The sequence below is a fragment of the Capra hircus genome, chromosome 21, assembly GCF_001704415.2.
Source record: "Capra hircus breed San Clemente chromosome 21, ASM170441v1, whole genome shotgun sequence".
Lineage (NCBI taxonomy): Eukaryota > Metazoa > Chordata > Mammalia > Artiodactyla > Bovidae > Capra > Capra hircus.
In genome coordinates this window covers 21,985,278-22,005,604 of record NC_030828.1, presented here as the reverse complement: position 1 = coordinate 22,005,604, position 20,327 = coordinate 21,985,278, and the positions used below count along the sequence as shown (strand labels likewise).

Here is a 20,327-nt window from a genome sequence, read left to right as displayed (position 1 = left end):
AGCAGGCAAACAGTCCTTATTAGTGCCTTCAAAGCAACCACTGGTTAATAACCACTGGTGATTTGAAGGTGTTATTTTAAGCATTTTACACTTTAATATGCTAGACTGTTATTTATGTGTGGTAGTTTAGTCGGTTTCAGCTATGCTTTAGGAAATACATTCAGCATTTTGAGTTCACTTATAATGAATTGTAATCTTTCCCATTCAAAATAGTAAGAAATGACTACTACTTGATACTTTCACTTAGAGTATGTGATGTTCAGGAACCAACTATTAAGGTTAAGCCAAAACTGCCTATGCATACCCTACATTCCAGAGGTGAGAATTTTGGGTCTGTTCACAAAGATCTTTAGGGGACATGTGCAAAGATGTCTGTCCAGGGTTATACAGTGGCAAGGAGTTACAAGTGATATGGATATATCTAACTGGGGGACAGTAATATGATAGACCCTTTTTCATTTTGCTGCACCAGGATCTTAGTTCCCCAGCCAGGGATTGAACCCATTCCCCCTGCCGCGGAAGCAGAGTCCCAACCACGGGACCGCCAGGAAGTTCAATGCTGCAGATCTTAGAAGCATATGCTAAGTGAAAAAAGAAAACAGAATGAGATCTGGAATATAGTATTATTTATGTAAATTACAATACTTAAGTACATAACAAAACATATTTTTCTAAGAATACATAAAAACAAAATGACATACAGTAAATACATTAGAATGGTCACCTGTGGTAGGCAGGGAGGGAGTGGAGAATCAAACAAAGACAAACCAAACAACAAAAAAAGAGAGGAACCTTGGGAAATACGCAAGGATTTTTAAACACGAAAAGCAATAACCAAGCTTCCCTGGTGGTTCAGCGGTAAAGAATCTGCCTGCCAATGCAAGAGACACAGGTCAGATCCTACAAGTCGTGGAACAACTAAGCCCAAGCACCACAACTATTGAGCCTGTGCTCTAGAGCCCGGGAGCCACAACTACTGAGCCCACGTGCCTCAACTGCTGAAGACCACGTGCCTAGAGCCTGTGCTCCACAAGAGAAGCTACCACAGTGAGAAGCCCACGCACCGCAACTAGACAGCAGCCGCCGCTCACTGCAACTACAGAAAAGCCCCCACAGCAACAGATCTGGCACAGACCAAATAAATAAACAATAACTAAAAATTATTTTTAAAAGTAATAACCATAAAGAAAAAGATTAATAAATTAGATTTTTTAATTAGGAAGTGCTGTTCATCAAAAGACCCTAGTCCGAGACTGAAAAGGTTAAGTAACAGAATGTATTTGCAAAAGATATAACTGAGAAAGGATGCATACCCGTAATATATAAAGAATGCCTGAAGATCAGCGAGGCAAAACTAGACAACCCGACTGCAGAGAGTCTTGCACAGGCGGATGATGTTAATACGCTAGGAACTGGGAAGGATAATTCAGTCCTCTGTGTCGGAATTCCAACCAGGAAAAGAAAGTGAGCTCATCAAGAATTTAAGTTTTAACAATTTTATAAGAATGTATGTAAGCAGGAAATTCGAACAGATATTTTAAACCTTATAAAACATAAACAAATGTCATTGGCTAAAATCTCTTCTATTTTAAGAGAGTTCTTGAGAGAAAATGGAAAAAGCATCTGCATTGACAATTTGTGTATCTACAAGGGGAAATGAGTTACTTATGCAATTACTACACAGTAGAAAGCTTTGTTTCCATAGAGATTATGACACGACTGATTTAGGCCTTAAATTAGAATATTCCGATTTGAATTGAGAAATGATCTTTTTGTCTAAATGAATAGTGTATTCAGTGCGAATAAAAGCTCTGCACATCTGCTGATATCATTTCCTCTGCACTTCAGTAATAATTAATAACGAGAATACATCCACACAAGTCCTAAAAATGAATTCATACCCCGAAAGTTTCACAAGTGCCTGAAAATATACAGGGAATGACACATTTCTACAGGATGTACGAAAATACATAAAAAACTAACATAAAACATTTCAAGATGTCTTCCTGCTCATTTCACATCTATTACATTTAAAGTCTTGTGAACAGCAAGACCAAAAATGTCAACTCTGTCTTCCTTCCATCATCACTACCTGAATATAACAGATAAACTACATTGTGGGAGCTGGGAGGGGTGAGGAAAGCATATTAATCCAAAGCACAAAAGCATCAGAATGTTAAGTTTCAAAAGGAATGAAGCATCATACGAGCCATGGATAGCGTGTGCGAAACCCTTCAATGGCCCCACGCTGCCCGCGGTAAGGCCTGCACTCTCGGTTATGGCATTCAAGGCTCCTGCAGTGCTCAAAGCCTGGACTCCAACTGCCTCAGCCTCTCAGAACTCCTTCAGAGTCCCTGTCTCTTGCTGTGGCCACGTCACTCATTTGGTGTGGCACATTCCTGACTTCTTCCTCTTCTCCCCTAATTCCTCCCCATCTTTCTAAACTCTATCAAGGGGAAACCCTACCTACACCTCCGGCCCCAACCTCCACCTGGATGAAGTGTCACACACCGATGCGTTTCCAAGGCATCCTGGGTTTATCTCCATCATAGTGGGATTATATGCACTTGTTTTTCCCTACCAAACTGGCTTCTGAGTTCTATTCACTTTAAAAAAAAAACTGGAACCTAAGAAAGTAGAGTGCTTGATAACTGCTGAATCAACTAATGAATTCTGAACTCAATTACTAAATGACTGAAATCCCCAATATTGCCCCATGTTTCCATAATAAATGTTCCTAAAGGAAATACCTAAGAAAATAAAGGATGAACAATAATCCCAGGTGTTAGAATAAAATCAAGATGGACTAGGTTTCCCGACAGGCTTCCTGAGGAGCCACTCTGCTTCCTTTCTAATTTCACTGTGAGATCTTTCCAGCTGAATGTATATTCCATCTCACTCTCAAAGGTCTCCAAAGAAACCATCCAATCTTTAGTTTTGTTACTGGTGAGTATATTCTCAATTAGTCCAATAGTCAAACTAAGTTCTGCTTGATTAGATTCTTGTCTTGCTGCTGCTTTGGGCATTCTGGCTCTCCAGTTGAACTGCTCTTGTTAACTACGTTTTGTTTAGGGATCATAGAAAGGGCCTGACCTCCTTTTGAATAATTGTTTTCCATTAAATTATAACATATAATAAGTGAAAAATAGCACTGGTTTGGGGCATGCATAATGAAGTCTCAAAAGAAAGCATGATATAAAAAAACAGGAAGTAAGCCTTCTCTATATCAATCAAAGGCACAATTTTCATATAAAAATGTTAGGATATGACCATGTGACTTAGTAGAAAAATGTGAAAAATCAATAAATAAAAGCAAAAAATATTTTGGAGACTAATAACAAATTTTGAATGTGTACCTACATACACTCAAAATATCTTTATATATCAAAGTAAATGAAACTTGAATTTTATCATACTGATTTAATAGTGTAGGAAAACCTTCCCAATAAAAAGACTTATCAGAGAAAGTATTAGCGGGGACTTCCCTGGTGGTCCAGTGGCTAAGCACTCCCACATGCGCTAACCACAGAGGGCCTGGCTTCTATCCCTGATCAAGGCACTAGATCCCACATGCCGCAACTAAGACCTGGTGCAGCCAAATAAATAAAAAATATTTTTTAAAAATGAAAAAGTGTTAAAATATCAAACATACATGGCAGTGATAAGGAATAAATCTAAAACATGAAGTTATATTCATAAATCAGCCTCAGAAAATAAACGATGGCAGACCACTTCTATAAGTAGCTACTTTCATTTATTCTACGTTAATTTTTCACAAACAGTTTTCAGTAAACAGGTGGCTGAAGGATTTTGGGAAACAGATTCCTAGCACACTGAAGACTTTTTCAGAGAAAGACACTGTGGGATTCATGATGGGGCTAGCTTAATTTACCATGCCATAGGTAGTCTGAAAAAGGACTTTCAACAGAAAAGAACAAAAAGTCTGAATATGTGGTTTTGTTTTCATGGCCATTTAACTTGGATTAGCTCTACGCACTGTCAGGCAGAGCAATCACTTCAGGGCATCTGAACTGTGGTGGATCTGAAGTCAGGGCCCCACAGGAATCACTGAAGATCTGCTCACAGAGGTGAATGTGCTTGGGGAAAGGGGATTCAGAAGAAAGAGCTGATATTGAATGAAATGCATGAAAGAAATGTGGAAAAGTTTTAAATCTATGGCCCTTCTGGAGGTGAACATTGGAGAGTCTGATATTCCAATGACCCAACAGTTTGCATCTGCAACTGGTATGTTGAATATGCCAGGCTCTTGTGCAGGGTAACCAAAAGTGACTTTAAATCTTTTCCCCACTTTAAACCTGTTAATGGAAAGAGTACTTCCTCTACTCCTAAAATGAAAAAATGTCTGTGTCTTTATCTGTGAATTGTGTTGTTCAGTCGTTCAGTTGTGACCAACTCTTTCCAACCCTACAGATTGTAGCCTGCCAGGCTCCTTTATCCATGGGATTTCCCAGGCAAGAATACTGGAGTGAATTGCCATGCCTTCCTCCAGGGATCGAACTCCCACCTCTTTTGTCTCCTGCATTGGCAGATGGGTTCTTTACCACTGAGCCACCAGGAAAACCCAAAACAAAGATAAGTCTTGCAAAATTTTCTGCCCTCTTTTTTTTTTTTCTTTCATAATTGAGATTTTATTGGTTGTTTTGAGGATCAGTACACAGACATTTCAATTTGTACGCAATTCTTCACATACGTACCAAAAATCTAAAAAATCATGCAGTTGTATTTCTTAACAGTTATTCCAGTGACTTTCCAGCTTAAAATCTGGAGTAAATTTTCCTTAACAGGATATTAAGTACCAATACGTTCAAATACTGATACGCTGTAACAGCCTAAGTCCCACTGATTCACATTTTAATATCAAATACACTACATACTCAAACTGTCAATAGTTCACAGCACATTAAAGAATTAACTACGAAAACTGGACCTCCACGACCAAAGATGTTATAGGGTGCAAAAACCCTGCCCAGGAGAGCCAAGATCAAGGCGTGAGTGGCTGGCTGCAGGAAACACTACCCCCAAAACGATACGGGGAGGAAAGCGATTTACAGTGGTCAAGACAGTAAGTGCACACCGACTCCAAGCTGCCAGTCAGTATGCTTTGTGTTACAGTATATAAAAGCTACCCCCCATCTACGGAATGTTAAGCTGACACCCAAGACAATCAAAGCCTCCCCTATTCAATATCCCGCTATTTTCTGGTTGTACCAAAAAATAAGCAACCAGCAAGTGATTTAACCTCTAAAAAATAGCATTTACACTAAAAAAATGGGATAAGGTGGGATTCCTTCCTTTTTTTTTTTTCCCTTCCTTTTTAAAAATGTTTTTAGAGCTACTAAAAAACCTGCATCTACAAAACAGTTGATAAAAATATTCCTCTGGATTGAACAAGAAGGGAACAGGGACCACTGAGAGGACCGGGTGTGTGGCGTTAGTCAGACTCGGCTTCTGCTTCATCAGAGGCGGGCTCTCCTCGTGTTCAGTCTCTCCATTTTTTGCAAGCAAGTCTTCTTCAGTCTCTTGGTTGGCCACTTCCGCCTGTTTTCCCTTTGCTTCTCTTTTTCCTTTTGTTTGCACTTATCTGTCTGAAGACTTATCCTTTCCCACCGCCTTTTTTGGCTTCATTTCCACTTTTGCAGGAGCCAGTTTAGGCCGATCTCCTCTTGGGCTCCTCCTTTGTGACCTTCCTCTCGGGCATCATGGCGCAGGGCAGGTGCCTGAAGGCCACGGCTCACCGAGAGCCTTTGCAAAGCAGAGTAGCCTGACTGCTGCCTCTCCTCCCCGCCTGCCAAACCTGCTAGGACCCATGGTGGGGGGCGTGGGAGAGCCGGATCTGCCCTTTCTATCCTCATCCTAGAGTTGCATTTTGTTAGTTTCCTAGTGCTGCCATAACAAGTGACCCCAAACTAGATGGCTTAAAACAAGAGCAAGGCATTCTCTCATGGCTCAGGAGACTGCAAGTCCAAAATCAAGGCGTGAGCAGGGTTGGTTCCTTCTGCAGGATCTGAGGGAGAAGCCACCTCACGGCTCTCTCCTAGCTTTTGGTGGTGGCCAGAAGTCCTTGGCTGTGGCTGTGTCACTCCCATCTCTGCCTTGGCCACGGCAAGGCCTTCTTTATCAGGACAATGGTCACTGGATTTAGGGCCCACCCAAATCCAGTACAGGGCGTCCCAGGTGGCGCTAGTGTTAAAAAACCCATCTGCCAATGCAGGAGACATAAGAGACCTGGGTTTGATCCCTGGGTGGGGAGATGCCCTGGAGGAGGGCATGGCAACCCACTCCAGTACTCTTGCCTGGGAAATCCCATGCACAGAGGAGCCTGACAGGCTACAGTCCACAGGGTCACAAAAAGTTGGATACAACTGAAATGACTGAGCACATAGTCCAGGACGACCTTAACGAACGAGTTACACCTGCACAGACGATTTTCAAGTCAGTCACAGTCTGAGGTTCCAGTGGACATTCAATCTGAGGACACCACTCAACCCAGTAACTGACTGAGTCACTCATATAGCCTCAATTTAGTAACTAAAGATGGTCAGCCTACTTCATTCACATAAAGCTCAAATCGGGCAAAACTCATCTATAGTGTATTTTGGCAGGGAGGTAGTTGCAGGGGGCAGGCGGGAGGCAGCGGGTGACTGAAAGAGAATACTAGGAAGCCTCATAGGTTCCTGGAATGTTCTAGCTCTTGATTGGGATGCTGGTTATTACATTTACCAAATTCATCAGGTTGTACACTTCTGAGTTACGCATTAACTGCATTAACTTTCAAAAAGAGTTTAGGTACTTTAACAAGAAAACCACCAGTCCAGCAGCTTAACAGCTCTTCAGTTTTTGGCTGAGGAAGGCTCTCTCCCCCAGCACGGCAGGGTGGGCAGCAGCCTCCAGGGAAGGGGTGTCACTTCTCTCCCCCACCTCCTCCCCTGCCTGCCAGTTGCTGCTTGGAGGCAGGGAGTGAAGGACCAGAGAGGAGGTCTCACCTGACTGGTACTATTCGCCCCTCTCTCACCCTAGGAGCCCGCTGAGTTTTAAAGCTTTTCCTTTCAAGGGGGGAGAGTTTTGTGGTTTCTCTGGGGTGTCCGGCTGTGTTCCTCCCACCGCAGTGCCTCTGCTGTTAGGGATCCGTATCAGTGGAGTATGCAACTCGATTGATGACCTCCAATTTCCACTTATATTTACTGACATGATAGTCTGTGGCCTTAGTTTCATCAGTTAGTTCTGTTACCCTCTGTAGAGACCGTTCATTTCCCTTCGTGTGTATATTTTGATATTTAGGTTTATAATCTAGTAGTTACTTTTATTAATAGCTGGAAAACGTCTTTCTTTGGAGGGAATCCCCGTGAGGAATGATGCAATTAAGGTATTTTCTTCTCTTGCACCATCCCTCCACTATCCTATTTTAGTCCATCATACTATAGCATGTTTAACTTTGTACTCAAATATATACTTCAGTTCAGTTCAGTCACTCAGTCGTGTCTGACTCTTTGCGACCCCATGAATCGCAGCACGCCAGGCCTCCCTGTCCATCACCATCTCCCAGAGTTCACTCAAACTCACGTCCATCAAGTCGGTGATACCATCCAGCCATCTCATCCTCTGTTGTCCCCTTCTCCTCCTGCCCCCAATCCCTCCCAGCATCAGAGTCTTTTCCAATGAGTCAATTCTTCGCATGAGGTGGCCAAAGTACTGGAGTTTCAGCTTTAGCATCATTCCTTCCAAAGAAATTCCAGGGCTGATCTCCTTCAAAATGGACTGGTTGGATCTCCTTGCAGTCCAAGGGACTCTCAAGAGGCTTCTCCAACACCACACTTCAAAAGCATCAATTTTTCGGCGCTCCAACTCTCACATCCATACATGACTACTGGAAAAACCATAGCCTTGACTAGACGAACCTTTGTTGGCAAAGTAATGTCTCTGCTTTTGAATATGCTATCTAGGTTGGTCATAACTTTCCTTCCAAGGAGTAAGCATCTTTTAATTTCATGGCTGCAATCACCATCTGCAATGATTTTAGAGGCCAAAAAATATACCTACACCTCTATTAGTTTGTCTGTTAGCTTTAAACAATACCCTTTGAACCTCAGCTATTAGAGATGAGGGGAAAAGATTCTAAACTTACCACTGTCTTCTTTCCCCTTCTCTCAAATTTGGTTAGATAGAGAATTTCATATTTTCAGGTCATATAACCTTTACTTTCTGTTCTATTGCACTGATTTTCAAATTTGTTTCAACCTACAGGTAAACAGAGCTTGCAGCAGTTGTTTTGCTGGAGTTTTTCCAGTTACCACTTGGTAGACTGAAGTTTGTCTTTGACTAGATTCCTCGAGGAGAATTCATGGGAATAGTCTTTCTCAATTTCATCTATTTAAAAACTTGTCTTCTTAAAAAATACGATTTCAGTGAATATAAAATCCTTGAGTCAAACTTACCTTCTTAAGGATTTTGTCAGTCTTCTCCCAGATTGATTGATTATAAGGAGCAGCCAAATTTTCCCCTTTTATATGTTAGTCCATCTTTTGGCCTAGTTGTCCAGATAATTTTTTTCTTTCTTTTTTTTTGACTGTGCTGGCTCTTGATTGCTGCACAGGCTTGTCTCTGGTTGCAGCAAGTGGATGCTACTCTGTAATTGCGATGTGTGGGCTTCTCATCGTGGTGGCTTCTCTCGTTGCCGAGCATGGGCCCAAGGGTGAAGGGGCTCAGTCATTGCTGCTCCCAGGCTCTAGAGCACAGGCTCAGTATCTGTGGTGCATGAGTTTAGTTGCTCTGATGTATATAGGGATCTTTCCGGACCAGGGATCGAACCCATGTCTCCTGCACTGGCAGGTGGATTCTTTACTGCTCAGCCACCAGGGAAGCCCCCACATTGGACTTGGAATGAAAAGCTCAGGAACTTTACTGGGAGGTACTGCAAGGCTGGCCGTTCATTGCTAATTTTTCCTGGGTACAGTGCGTCCTTTCAAACTACAGATTCAAATTCTCCTTTCTGGGCACTTTTGATGATTTACATTTTCAAATTTTTGTCTACTGTTTTTTTCCTCCTTCAGCAAATTTCTGTACTTCTCATTCATAACTATCAGATTTATAAACTATTTTCACTTCACTTATTTACTTCACTATTTTCTATACATTGTCTTCTGTCACTGTTAACTCTGCCTTCATTTGTTAGATGGCTTTCATTTTTTCCTTCACATTCCTGAATTTAGATTTCTTTGCCTGCCGACTTGCCACCTCTTCCCAAAGTTCCTGTATTTCTGATTTGTGCTCCAACTCTTTACAGCAGTGAGCTGACTTTTTTCTTTAACTTGTAAAATATTTGGTCAAATTTTCACTTGTTCTGTGCCAGTGTTTCTCTAGTGAGTGCTGTTCAACGTCAGCTCTTTATTTTCATGTTTCTTCATCATTTAAAAAAAATTATTATGTTTGACAAGATCCTGATCTGGTCCTTTTTTTTTTATCTATCTTGGTTTAGTTATTTGAAGAAGGTTCACTTGGGAGAGGAGCCAGAGCCACGTCCAGGCGGATGGGAGTACTTTCTTTTTCTGGTGTATGTGGGCACTCAGGGTTGGGGGGAGATATTCTTGAGCTTCTCGTCCTCCACCCAGGTGGCTGTGGGCGCTGTTCACAGCAGAGTCCTGTCCCTCCTGCCCCCACAGCTCAGCCTGCTCCCCACAAACACTACTTGTATAAGTCCTCGTTCAGGGCACCCTCCTCTGCGTCTTGGAAACAAACTGGATCTGGTAAAGCTCCTGCCACCAGGCTGTGCAGTCGCTTCCACTCTTTCAAACCAGACATTTTGGTTCTGAACCCCAGGGTGTATCCCTCATCTTGGAAAGTGCTATTTGCTAGCTGAGTTTTCTTTTCCGGAGGTCTGCAGCTACGAGTGTTTTCTACTTCCTCTCTATCCCTGGTCCAATCTTTCAAGAACTTTTTCCACTTGTTTTCTGGTTTCGGGTTGCAGACATCTCCTAATTTCTCCAAAGACAGAGTTTTCATTTCCAGGGTTTTTTTTAACCCCCTCCCTAGTTGCTTGGGATAATTTTCAAGGGGAATATGAAGAAAGGCTAACTTTATCACATTCAAATCTTAAGTTTTCCTTTTTTCCCTCCAAAAAGAAAGCGCTTTTATAGTTTCTTTGAGTCTAAAGTAATACATGGTTACTCCAAAATCCAGAGAGTACAAAACGGATGCAAAGGGAAAAACAGCTGTGACCTGAAATCTATCTCAGTAACCTAAAGGAGTACTCCATGTTAGCAAGTGAGCACATACCCTGATGCACACATAAATGAACTTTTCCCACACTTTCCCTTAAAACTGAGAATTTTCTTGCAAATATGGATCTAAGTTACAATTTTTAATAGCTACATGATATTCACAAGAACTTCCTTTTAACTGAGAGTATCATGAGACACTGAAATGTTTAAACTTTAAAATGAAACAACCCAATAAAACCAGAAGTCGTGCCTCTTTAAAGACCAAATTTTTCACATTTTAGTTTCTGTATAAATCTGAGAAAATGAGGGACTTATTCCACTGGCTTTTAGAAATAAAACAAGGAGGCCTGGGTCTTTAAAAGCTAGGTTACTAAGGGTTCTTTTTAAAAGTTACTGTCTCCAAGACCTTTGTTCCCTGTATATAGTAAATATACTGTATTTTCCTGGTTTTTCATTTACAAGAGGGAGAAAATCCAAGCAACAAGATTATCCAAGTTTTATACTAAGGACAGTCTCTACAGGTTATTAATCAAGAAGCAAGTCTAGGGAATTTCAGGCTGCTCCTTTCACAACCCAAGGTGAGCCTGCACCATGGTGTCAAACCAGGGAATGCATGCAAATTGCCTGCAGTCTGAGTTTTCATTAAATTGCCTTTTCTAATCCATTTCCTTAATTACTGACAATAGAGACTTAGAACTATATAAACACTGACCCTCAAAGCTGGTTGGAGCTGTTCAGTAAAGAGAAAACATTCTGTTCTTTCGCTTAGCAGACCACAGAGACATTTTTTCTTTCTACGAAACATCCCTGACACAAATAAGCAAGCCTCTGAATGGCAGAGCACTGGCCGGCACCAAGGAGCAGCAGCTGTGAGAGAGTATTATTCACAAAATCACTCCAGCAAGCGCTTGAGCGCAGCCTGGAGGTTAGGATACGCCCCTTACAAAACTGGGTAATGCCCAATTCAGCAGTAAAGCAGTCAGGCCCAAGAAGACCTGGAGCTCAAGAAGCACAGTGATCTGCCTCCAGTGGCTTACTATAATCAAGCTACCACCACCACCAACAGCTGTGACATCTGGGTGTTTACTATGTACCAAGGAATTTCTAATTCAATACTCTCATCAACCCTATGAAATAGGAACTGTTATCATTACTCCTGACTACAGACTGGAAACAGACTCAACAAGGTTAATCTGTAAGTGGGGGAATGGAACCGGACACCAGAGCTGAGTAACACCCCAAGACCCACACCTGCTCTGCACTACACTGCCTCACGAGCTGAACAGTTAACGAACTCAGAAAAGGCGTAAAGTGCCTTTGATCAAGAAAGGCACAAGAGGCAAGAATCAGGCTGGGTCTGGAGAGGCAGGCTGGACTTGGGCGAGCAGAGAGGCAGAGAAAGGGCAAAGTTCTTGTAAGCAAAAGCATACAGAAAAGGAAGGCAGAGGCAGTCTTTGACAGCCATGTGGGTGATGCTAATTACACAATCTCCTCCCCCTCGCCCGCCCCCTCTCGTGTCCCATCTATCTGGCCAACTCCCGTTCAAGAAACGAGGACGAGATGCGTGAGAGACAAAGATAGGAGTCCGGCCCCAGTTCTGCCTCTCATCATTATGTGGCCTTGGGTTAGTCACTTACATCTCTGGGCCTCGGTCTGGTCAGCCAAGTAAGGAATGTAATGGGCAATCACGTTCAGGTAACATAATAGTATCTCATGTATTTTAAAATCTTTTAGGGTCTACAGATTTCCTTTTGTAAAAAGGATATGAAATTAGGTATTTAATCAGCAGGTTTGGATGTGAAATTGTCATTCCTTCATTCCAACAAATATTTATAGGGCCACTTTTTATGGGCTAAACTTTACTGAGTACTGAGGTTATAGAAATAAAAATATGGATCTTATCTTCCAGAACCTAAATATAGAATAAATATAGAAGGGCAGAAAAACATTAAAAAATAATTACAACACTTTGTGAATGTTTAACAACAAAAACTTGTACAGAGCATGGCTGAGAAGTGACTGATTAACCTGCCGGCAGGGGGGCGGAGGGGGACGCAAAATTCTTAAATGTGTTCAACAGAGTGATGCCTACTCAGGTAAATCCTCAAGGAACTGCAGGGCTGTGCCAGGTAAGGAGAAGTAAAGGAGCAGTCTAGAAAGAGAAAATGTTATGTGCCAAGGCAGGCTGGAGCCAGCATGTTCAGAAACAGCCAGAGGCTCAGTGTGGTTAAGATGGAAGACTCCCTGGTAGGTGAGGCCACAGAGGGGGTCGGGTCAAAGGGCAGACGGCCGGGTTCACCAGCAGGCCTCAGCAGTCAGCAGTGCCCTGGTCAGGTGAGAACTCAAGGGCCCAGGCACAAATTCCAGGTAAAAATAATAAAATGGCTCCCAACCCCCAGCAGCAGGTTTGAGCTGCTCCCACATCCCCGACTCTGATTACAGGCAGAACCAGAAGTGAGCAACGAAGTCCCACAGGAGGAGGAGACCAGTGAGGCCGGGGGACTGGTGGGGGCAGCAGCTGGGACATCAAGGCAAACTGGGTCGGGTTCAGTGGAGGCTGAAGTTCAGGGAACTCAAGATACTTCACAGGCAGGAAGACAACTCAGGAAAAGCCGTGACAGTCACTGTCAGACTTCTCAAGGACTTCATACACGGAAAGAAAAGCTGAAATGGCTGTGGGACTTCACCTAGTAGGCCCGGCCCATGGAAGTTGACAGAGAGGTTCGGGCTGAATGAAAGAGAGGAAGACGCCTGAGACGGCCTCTGTAAGATGCCTTCCTCACAGCACCTCCCCATCTACGCCTCACTGGCACTTCATGCTGTGGCCCTCTGCGGAGCACAGGCACCCAGAGCCCTGGGCCGACGGGACCCAAGGGGCAGCTGCTGATGGGGAAGGCCTGACTGTAGCCCGCCAGGCTCCTCTGCCCATGGGATTCTCCAGGCAAGGATACTGGAGAGGGCTGCCATGACCTCCTCCAGGGGATCTTCCCGACCCAGGGACTGAACCCAAGTCTCTTGCATCTCCTGCACTGGCAGGTGGGTTCTTTACCACTAGCGCCACTTGGGAAGCCCCAGTGGGACACAGTCTGGTGGGCAACCACTTTCTCCCTGTTGAAAAGGGTGAATGAAACTTTTCTGGACTTCCCACTGGTGACTCAGTGGGAAAGAATCAGCCTGCCACTGCAGGAGACACAGGTTCCATCCCTGGGTTGGGAAGATCCCACCTGCTGTGCAGCAGCTAAGCCCATGCACAACTACTAAGCCTGAGCTTTAGAGACCGACGGGGCGGGGGGCGGGGGTGGGGTGGGGGGTGGGCGGGGGGCAATTACTGAAGCCCAATTGCTTCTAGAGAAGCCACAGCAATGAGAAGCCCACGCAGCAATGAAGACCCAGCACGGCCAAACAAACGGAAAGAAGAGTGCATCTTCCTGCCTGAGGCCATATCGTGTGCGTGCATGACGCTGAGGACAGAGCTGCTGCCCTGCGGTTGAAGGCAGACAGGAGAATTAACCATCCCAGGACCCCTTCTCCAGGCTTACGTGAGAAAAGTGCAGCTTTGTAGTTGTGAATGCTGTTAGCTGCAGCACAGACAGTCCAAGATTCAGAGAAGAACAGACCAGAAGGGGCAGCTTCACAGAAAGGTCTTGGCTGAGGCTTGGAAGGAAAACTGTAAAGCAGAGTCTGGCATAGAAAATGTGTCTTTCCCATTCACTTCCCTTCACTATTGGACCTTCTCATAGTTTTACTCAGCATCACCAAAAATATCCCAGTAGGAGGAAAAAAAACGTGGAAACAGAATGCTGTATACTTGGGAAGAAGTAGGATAGAAGGTAAAGGCAATGGACATTGTAAGTGCAGAAAAGAACCTTTGGTTTAAAAAATATTATCTCTGCAAATTTGTAAATGATGCGCTGATGTTTAAAGAAAGTTTAAAAAAGGCCCATGAGTTTTCCAAAGAAGACATATGGATGGCCCAATAAGCACATGAAAAGATGTTCAACATCTCTCATTATTAGAGAAATGCAAATCAAGACTACAATAAGGTATTACTTTATACTAGTCAGAATGGCCATCTTTAAAAAGTCTGCAAACAATAAATGCTGCAGAAGATGTAGAGAAGAGAGAACCCTCTTGCACTACAGGTGGCAATGTAAACTGATACAGCCCCTATGGAGAACAGTATGGAGATTTCTTTAAAAATCAGGGATAAAACTACCGTATGACCCAGCAATCTCACTACTGGCCACACATATGCCCTGAGAGAACCACAATCGAAAAAGACACATGCACCCCAATGTTCACTGCAGCACTATTCACAACAGCCAGGACAGGGAAGCAACCTAGATCTCCACTACAGATGAATGGATAACGCTGTGGTACACGTATACAAGGGAATATTACTCGGCCATAAAAAGGGGGATGAATTTGAGTCAGGTGAACTGAGTTAAGTGAACCTTGAGCCTGTTATAGAGTCAAGCAGGTCAGAAAGAGAAAAACAAACATAATATATTAAAGCATATGTACGGAATCTAGAAAAATTTTTACAGACGAAACTAATTGCAGGGAAGGAATGGAGACACAGACAGAACAAACCTGCAGACACAGCTGGGGAAGGAGAGGGTGGGACGAGCTGAGGAAGCAGCACTGACTTGTCTACACTGCCATGTGTGACCAGCCAGCTGGTGGGGACCTGCTGCACAGCACAGGGGGCTCAGCCTGGACGCTCTGTGACAACCTGCAGCGCGGCGGGCAGGAGAGGGAGATGGGGGAGAGGCTCAGGAGTGAGGGCAGACACGCACACGCATTCATGGTTACGGCTGACCATGAGGCCATATGGTAGAAACTAACACGACATGGTAAAGCAATTATCCTCCAATTAAAATAATCATAACAATGAAACACCCATGAGGACAGACTAGATCTGAAGGAGTCCGAGGCAAACACAAGGTGTGGAGGGAAGGGAAAAGCAGTAAAAATAAGAAACGTTAACTTCCTGACTGTAGCCAACACTACATTACTTATTTTTTAAATTTCATTTATTTTTATATTGGGGGAAATTCTTACAATTTTGTTGTTTTCTGCTGTACAACAACACAAATTAGTCATAATTTTATATATATATATATATATACACACACGCACACACCCCTTCCCTCTTCAGCTTACCTCCCTTCCCTCCCCCATCCCACTCCTCTAGGTCATCACAAGCACCAGACTGGGCTCCCTTCCCCAATTTATTAAGAAAAGAAATTTTAATGGAAAGTTGGGTCATTTAAAAGAAAATTCTTGGCTTACGGAGATCCTACTACCTATGGTTAAAATAAGAAACTGACAAAATATGTCAGTTATTATTAACAAAGCATTTCAAGGCTGGCTGCCTAAATGAAATACCATTCATTCTCCAGAGGGCTCTGCATGGTCTTTAATTGATGGGCGATTTTATTCTTTGTATCTTTCCCTCCTAAGAGCCTGCTTTCTGCAGCCATCAATCCTTTCTGGTGGACTCCAATTTAACTCAGTATTTACTAAGTCCTAAACCCCACACTGAAATATGCTGCATGCAAAAGAAGATTTTAAAAAATAAGAAAGACAGGGCTTCTCTGGTGGTTCAGTGGTAAAGAATCTGCCTGCCAGTTCAGGGGCTTTGCCTGTCAGTTTCCTAGAAGGCAAAAGGTGTGAAACGAAGAGGGCATACTTCTCTCTGCAGATGGTCCCTGGAAAGATGCCACATGCCACAGGGCAACTGACCCTGTGCACCACAACTACTGAGCCTGTGTTCCAGAGTCTGGGAGCTGCAACCGGGCTCACATGCTGCGACTACTGAAGCCCACACACCCTAGAGCCTGTGTTCCACAACAACAATACAAGCCAAGAGAACACACTGGTCACAGCAAGCACCCACTTCCAGCAACGTAAGAGACAACTCTACACACGGACATCACCAAATGGTCAATACTGAAATCAGATTGATTATATTCTTTGCAACCAAAGATGGAGAAGCTCTAAACAGTCAGCAAAAACAAGACTGGGAGCTGACTGTGGCACCGATCATGAGCTCCTTATTGAAAAATTCAGGCCTGAACTGAAGAAATTAGGGAAAACCACTAGATGATTCAGGTATGATCTAAATCAAATCCCATATGATTATACAGTGGAGGTGATGAAGAGATTCAAGGGATTAGATCTGGTAGACAAAATGCCTGAAGAACCATGGATGGAGGTTCACAACATTGTATAGGGGGCGGTGACCAAAACCATCCCAAAGAAAAGGAAACGCAAGAAGCCCACGCGCTGCAACCACAGAGTAGCCCCCACTTGCCGCAACCAAAGAGCCCACGCATCAAGAAGACGCAGCAAGCCACAAATAAATAAATAGATCTTTTAAAAAATCAAATCAGAAAGATAGTGTCTGATGCTCTCGAGCAAACTACAGGGGTTTGCAAAGGACCAGACAAGCCCACAGGGCAGAGCAGAAGGGAATTCTTTGTTGTGCCGGGAGCAGGTGTGGGAGGGGTCAAGTAGGAGATGGGGTTGGAGATGAGCCTTGAAAGACAAGCAGGCTTTCGAGATGCCAAAAGGGCAAAGAGGAGGCTACAACTCAAGTCACACAAGCAAGCAAGAAGTGAGCTTTTTCCCTATCAAACTGTCAAATACTAGCAACAGACGACACTTTTGGTAGGAGTAAAAACTGGTAAAAGACAATTTAGCAGTATAGTTTCTCTGAATGTTCATGCTCTTTGATTTAGCAGTTCAAGTTACATAAACTTCTCCTAAAGAGAAATCATAGTATTTTGTATCAAATGCATATATTACATTCTCAGAAAAATTTGAGAATAATGATGGTGTGGCAAAAAATATTTAATTATATGGACGGTCCCCACAACATTGTTTATAACAGTCAAATATTGTCAGCAAGTAGTTAAGTTCTATCCCCTATACGATGTAATGCTATGAAGTGTTTGAAATAATAGAAGTACATTAGTTGGCATGGAATGTGTTACCATAAGTTTTAAGAAAGGTTTCAGAAAGATGTACTATAAGAGCCCACCATTTGTTTTTAAATGTATACACGGCCACAGAAAAATGACAAGAAGGATACGCAACAAAAAAATTCAGTGATTTTCTCTGAGTGGTAAAATAACAGACAATTTTTATTTTGACTTATTTGTATTTTCTAGCTTTCTAAAGTGAACCTGTATCATTTTCACATAGAATTATGTAAATTTTCTAAGATATCTGAATTAAAATGTTGTCTTTTTTATGGTACTACCCCTGATAACTCAGTAGGTAAAGAATCCACCTGCAATGGAGGAGACCTGGGTTCGATCCCTGGGTTGGGAAGATCCCCTGGAGAAGGGAAAGGGCTATCCACTCCAGTATTCTGGCCTGGAGAATCCAATGGACTGTGTAGCCCGTGGGGTTGAAAAGAGTCGGAAACGACTGAGTGACTTTCACTTCACTTCACTCCTCAAATACAGTACAATACGTTTTGTGAGATGACAGTGAATGTCACTGCTCAGTCAACTTTACACATTTCCTTGAAAGGGCAGAAGCAACCACAGGGACGAAGAGAGGAAAGCAGGTTGTCCTAGCAGAGTCCGGTGTCAACACTTCACCACACCGTGGTTTCAACACCGACGGGGGGACACCTCTCCTGAGACTGTTTTACTGCAAACACCCCTTTCCTCACAGAGGGGTCATTCTTCAGCCAACAGATCTTTAAATACTTCCCGATCATCCACAAAGAGAAGTACACCCTCTTCATTTCACACCTCTTGCCTACCCTTTTAGGAAACTGACAGGCAAAGCTTAGATTAAAATTCCAAGGAGGGGACTTCCCTGTTGGCCGAGGGGTTAAGACTCCACCCTCACGACGCAGGGGGCGTGGGTTTGACTCCTGGTCGGGGGCCAAGGGGCGACTACTGAAGCCCGTCTGACACGATGAGACCTGTGCACCCGACAAAAGACCCCACAACCCCACGTGATGCAGCAGAGGTGCCACGCGCTGCAACTAGGACCCAGAGCAGCCGAGCAAACAAATGTGACAACAGAAAGGACCCAGGGGAGCCCAGGCTGCCAGTCCAGCCCACAGCCCATTCTGAAGTGCGCTGACTCTCCAACGGGGTCTCACGGTTCTCCTGGTGGGCAACAACAGACCCGAACAGGAAAGGCCTCAGAGGCAAATAACGATCAACTCCTTAGGTCTTCATCAGTGACTAAGAGCTACATCATGGTAACCTATTAGTTGAGGTGTTAAGAGATAAATGTGGTGTTCATAAACCAAATCAGATGTTACTACAGTTAAGCAGTGTTTTTAAAAAAAAAATTTGTAGAAATGTAAGGAAAACAAGTTACATCATGAACCAGAATATACAGATACACATAACTGAAGCACCAGTTTCACAATAGTATTTATTCTTACTACAGGGGGCACTTCTTTATTTTATATTCCATTTCATTTAAAAATAACCCAGGATTTCCCTGGTGGCCCAGCAGTTAAGATTTCGCCTTCCACTACAGAAGGTACAGGTGTGACCCCTGGTCGGGGGAGGCTAAGATCCCACACGCCTTGAGGCCCAAAACCAAAACATAAGCCAGGAGCAATGCTGTGACATATTCAATAAAGACTTCAACAAAACAGAAAATAAAATAACCTGCAACGGTTTTTAAGACAATCACACACTTTTCGACCCTGACCCTTCCCCCTGAATCTGGGCAGGGTCAAGACTGTTTCAAACAACAGAGAATATATGCTTTCTGGACACTTCCTTTAGCAACCTTCTCTCTTGGAAAACCAGCCACCATGCTGTGAGAAGTCCCAACCAGATGGAGAGGCTACATGCAGGCATTCTGGTGCTCTCCTCAACCCCAGTGGGTCCCCCATCAGCCTTCAAGGCATCCCAGCCCTGAGATCAGATATGCGGGTGAAAGAGACTTCAAAGCACTCTAAATTCCAGTCATTTGAATCACTCCCTGCCATCTGAGGCCCCAGGCCTCCTGGAATAGAGACAATCTACTCCCGATCATGCCTGTCTGAATACCTGCTCCCAGGATCCATGAGTATAAGAAAATGACTGTCGCTGAATGCCACTAAGTCTGGGGTAGGTTGGTCACAGCCATAATAACTAGAACAACAGTGCTGGGCATAACCTGCAAACTCGAGGTCATGATCCATCCAGGCAGACTGACGATCACCGGTTCAGAGGACACTGACTCGGTACCAGAAGCCTGGCATGCAACCAAAGTTCCCACTGAGTCTGTGCACACCCAGACAAGCTGAAATTTTTACAACTGGGAATAAGCGGGGTGGATGGAGTAGGGTAAGGTAGGCAGTGGAGTTCTGGGCCCCATATAAAGTGTGCCAGCATCCGAAGGGTTTCCGATTCACTGGGGCCAAACTCTGAAACGTGGCGAATGAGGCTGAAAGCTGGATCACGCTGTTCTCGTCCAAGTCTCCAGGTGTTGCCAGCTTCTGACGGATGGCACAGTGCCACTGCATAACAGCTGACCGAACGGATACTTATGGGTCTCCACGAAAACGGTTTGGTCTAAAAGCTGCCTATTATATCCACTTTCAATGCTGTCAGAGCCCTATGGTTTCAGACTTTTCTGTCAATGGATAACTTCTATCTAAATATAAACTCAGATCAATATGTTAAGGATTAGCAGATTCTTAAAAAGAAAGGGTGCAGATGAAAGCATTTCTGATGAATGGAGAATGTCCAGCAGGTCTGGGGCCAGAGATTTTAACTGTCATTGGGCTCTTCTTTCTTTAAATGTTATACTAATATTACAGTACTGCCTCTGAGGAAAAAAAGCAGGAAATTCATGAGTAGCATAGGACTGCCAGGAAGGACAGCCTGAGATGGGAACTGTGAGGAAACCCCCCCAGGGAGGGGCAGCGAGTTTAAGCACACCCTCCTCATGGAAGCAGGATCTCTCAAGGGACTGGCCTTGAGGGAGTGCCCCTTGAAAGGAAAGGTCCAGATCAGAGAAGTAGTGGGAGTAGGGGCTGAAGGGCACTCAAGGCACAATTCAGGGCACTTCAAGGGGAGCAGATCTGACGCAAGACTTCTGGTGGCCTTGGGATAT

The 20,327-nt window shown here is 43.8% G+C and overlaps 1 protein-coding gene and 1 pseudogene across 4 annotated transcripts in view; both read right to left on the bottom strand.

Annotated features, from left to right (window-relative positions):
• The window catches only part of PDE8A (phosphodiesterase 8A), a 143,360-nt gene that overhangs the window by 84,533 nt on the left and 38,500 nt on the right, over positions 1-20,327 (bottom strand). The window lies entirely within an intron of this gene.
• Positions 4,908-6,245, bottom strand: LOC108638509 (annotated as a pseudogene).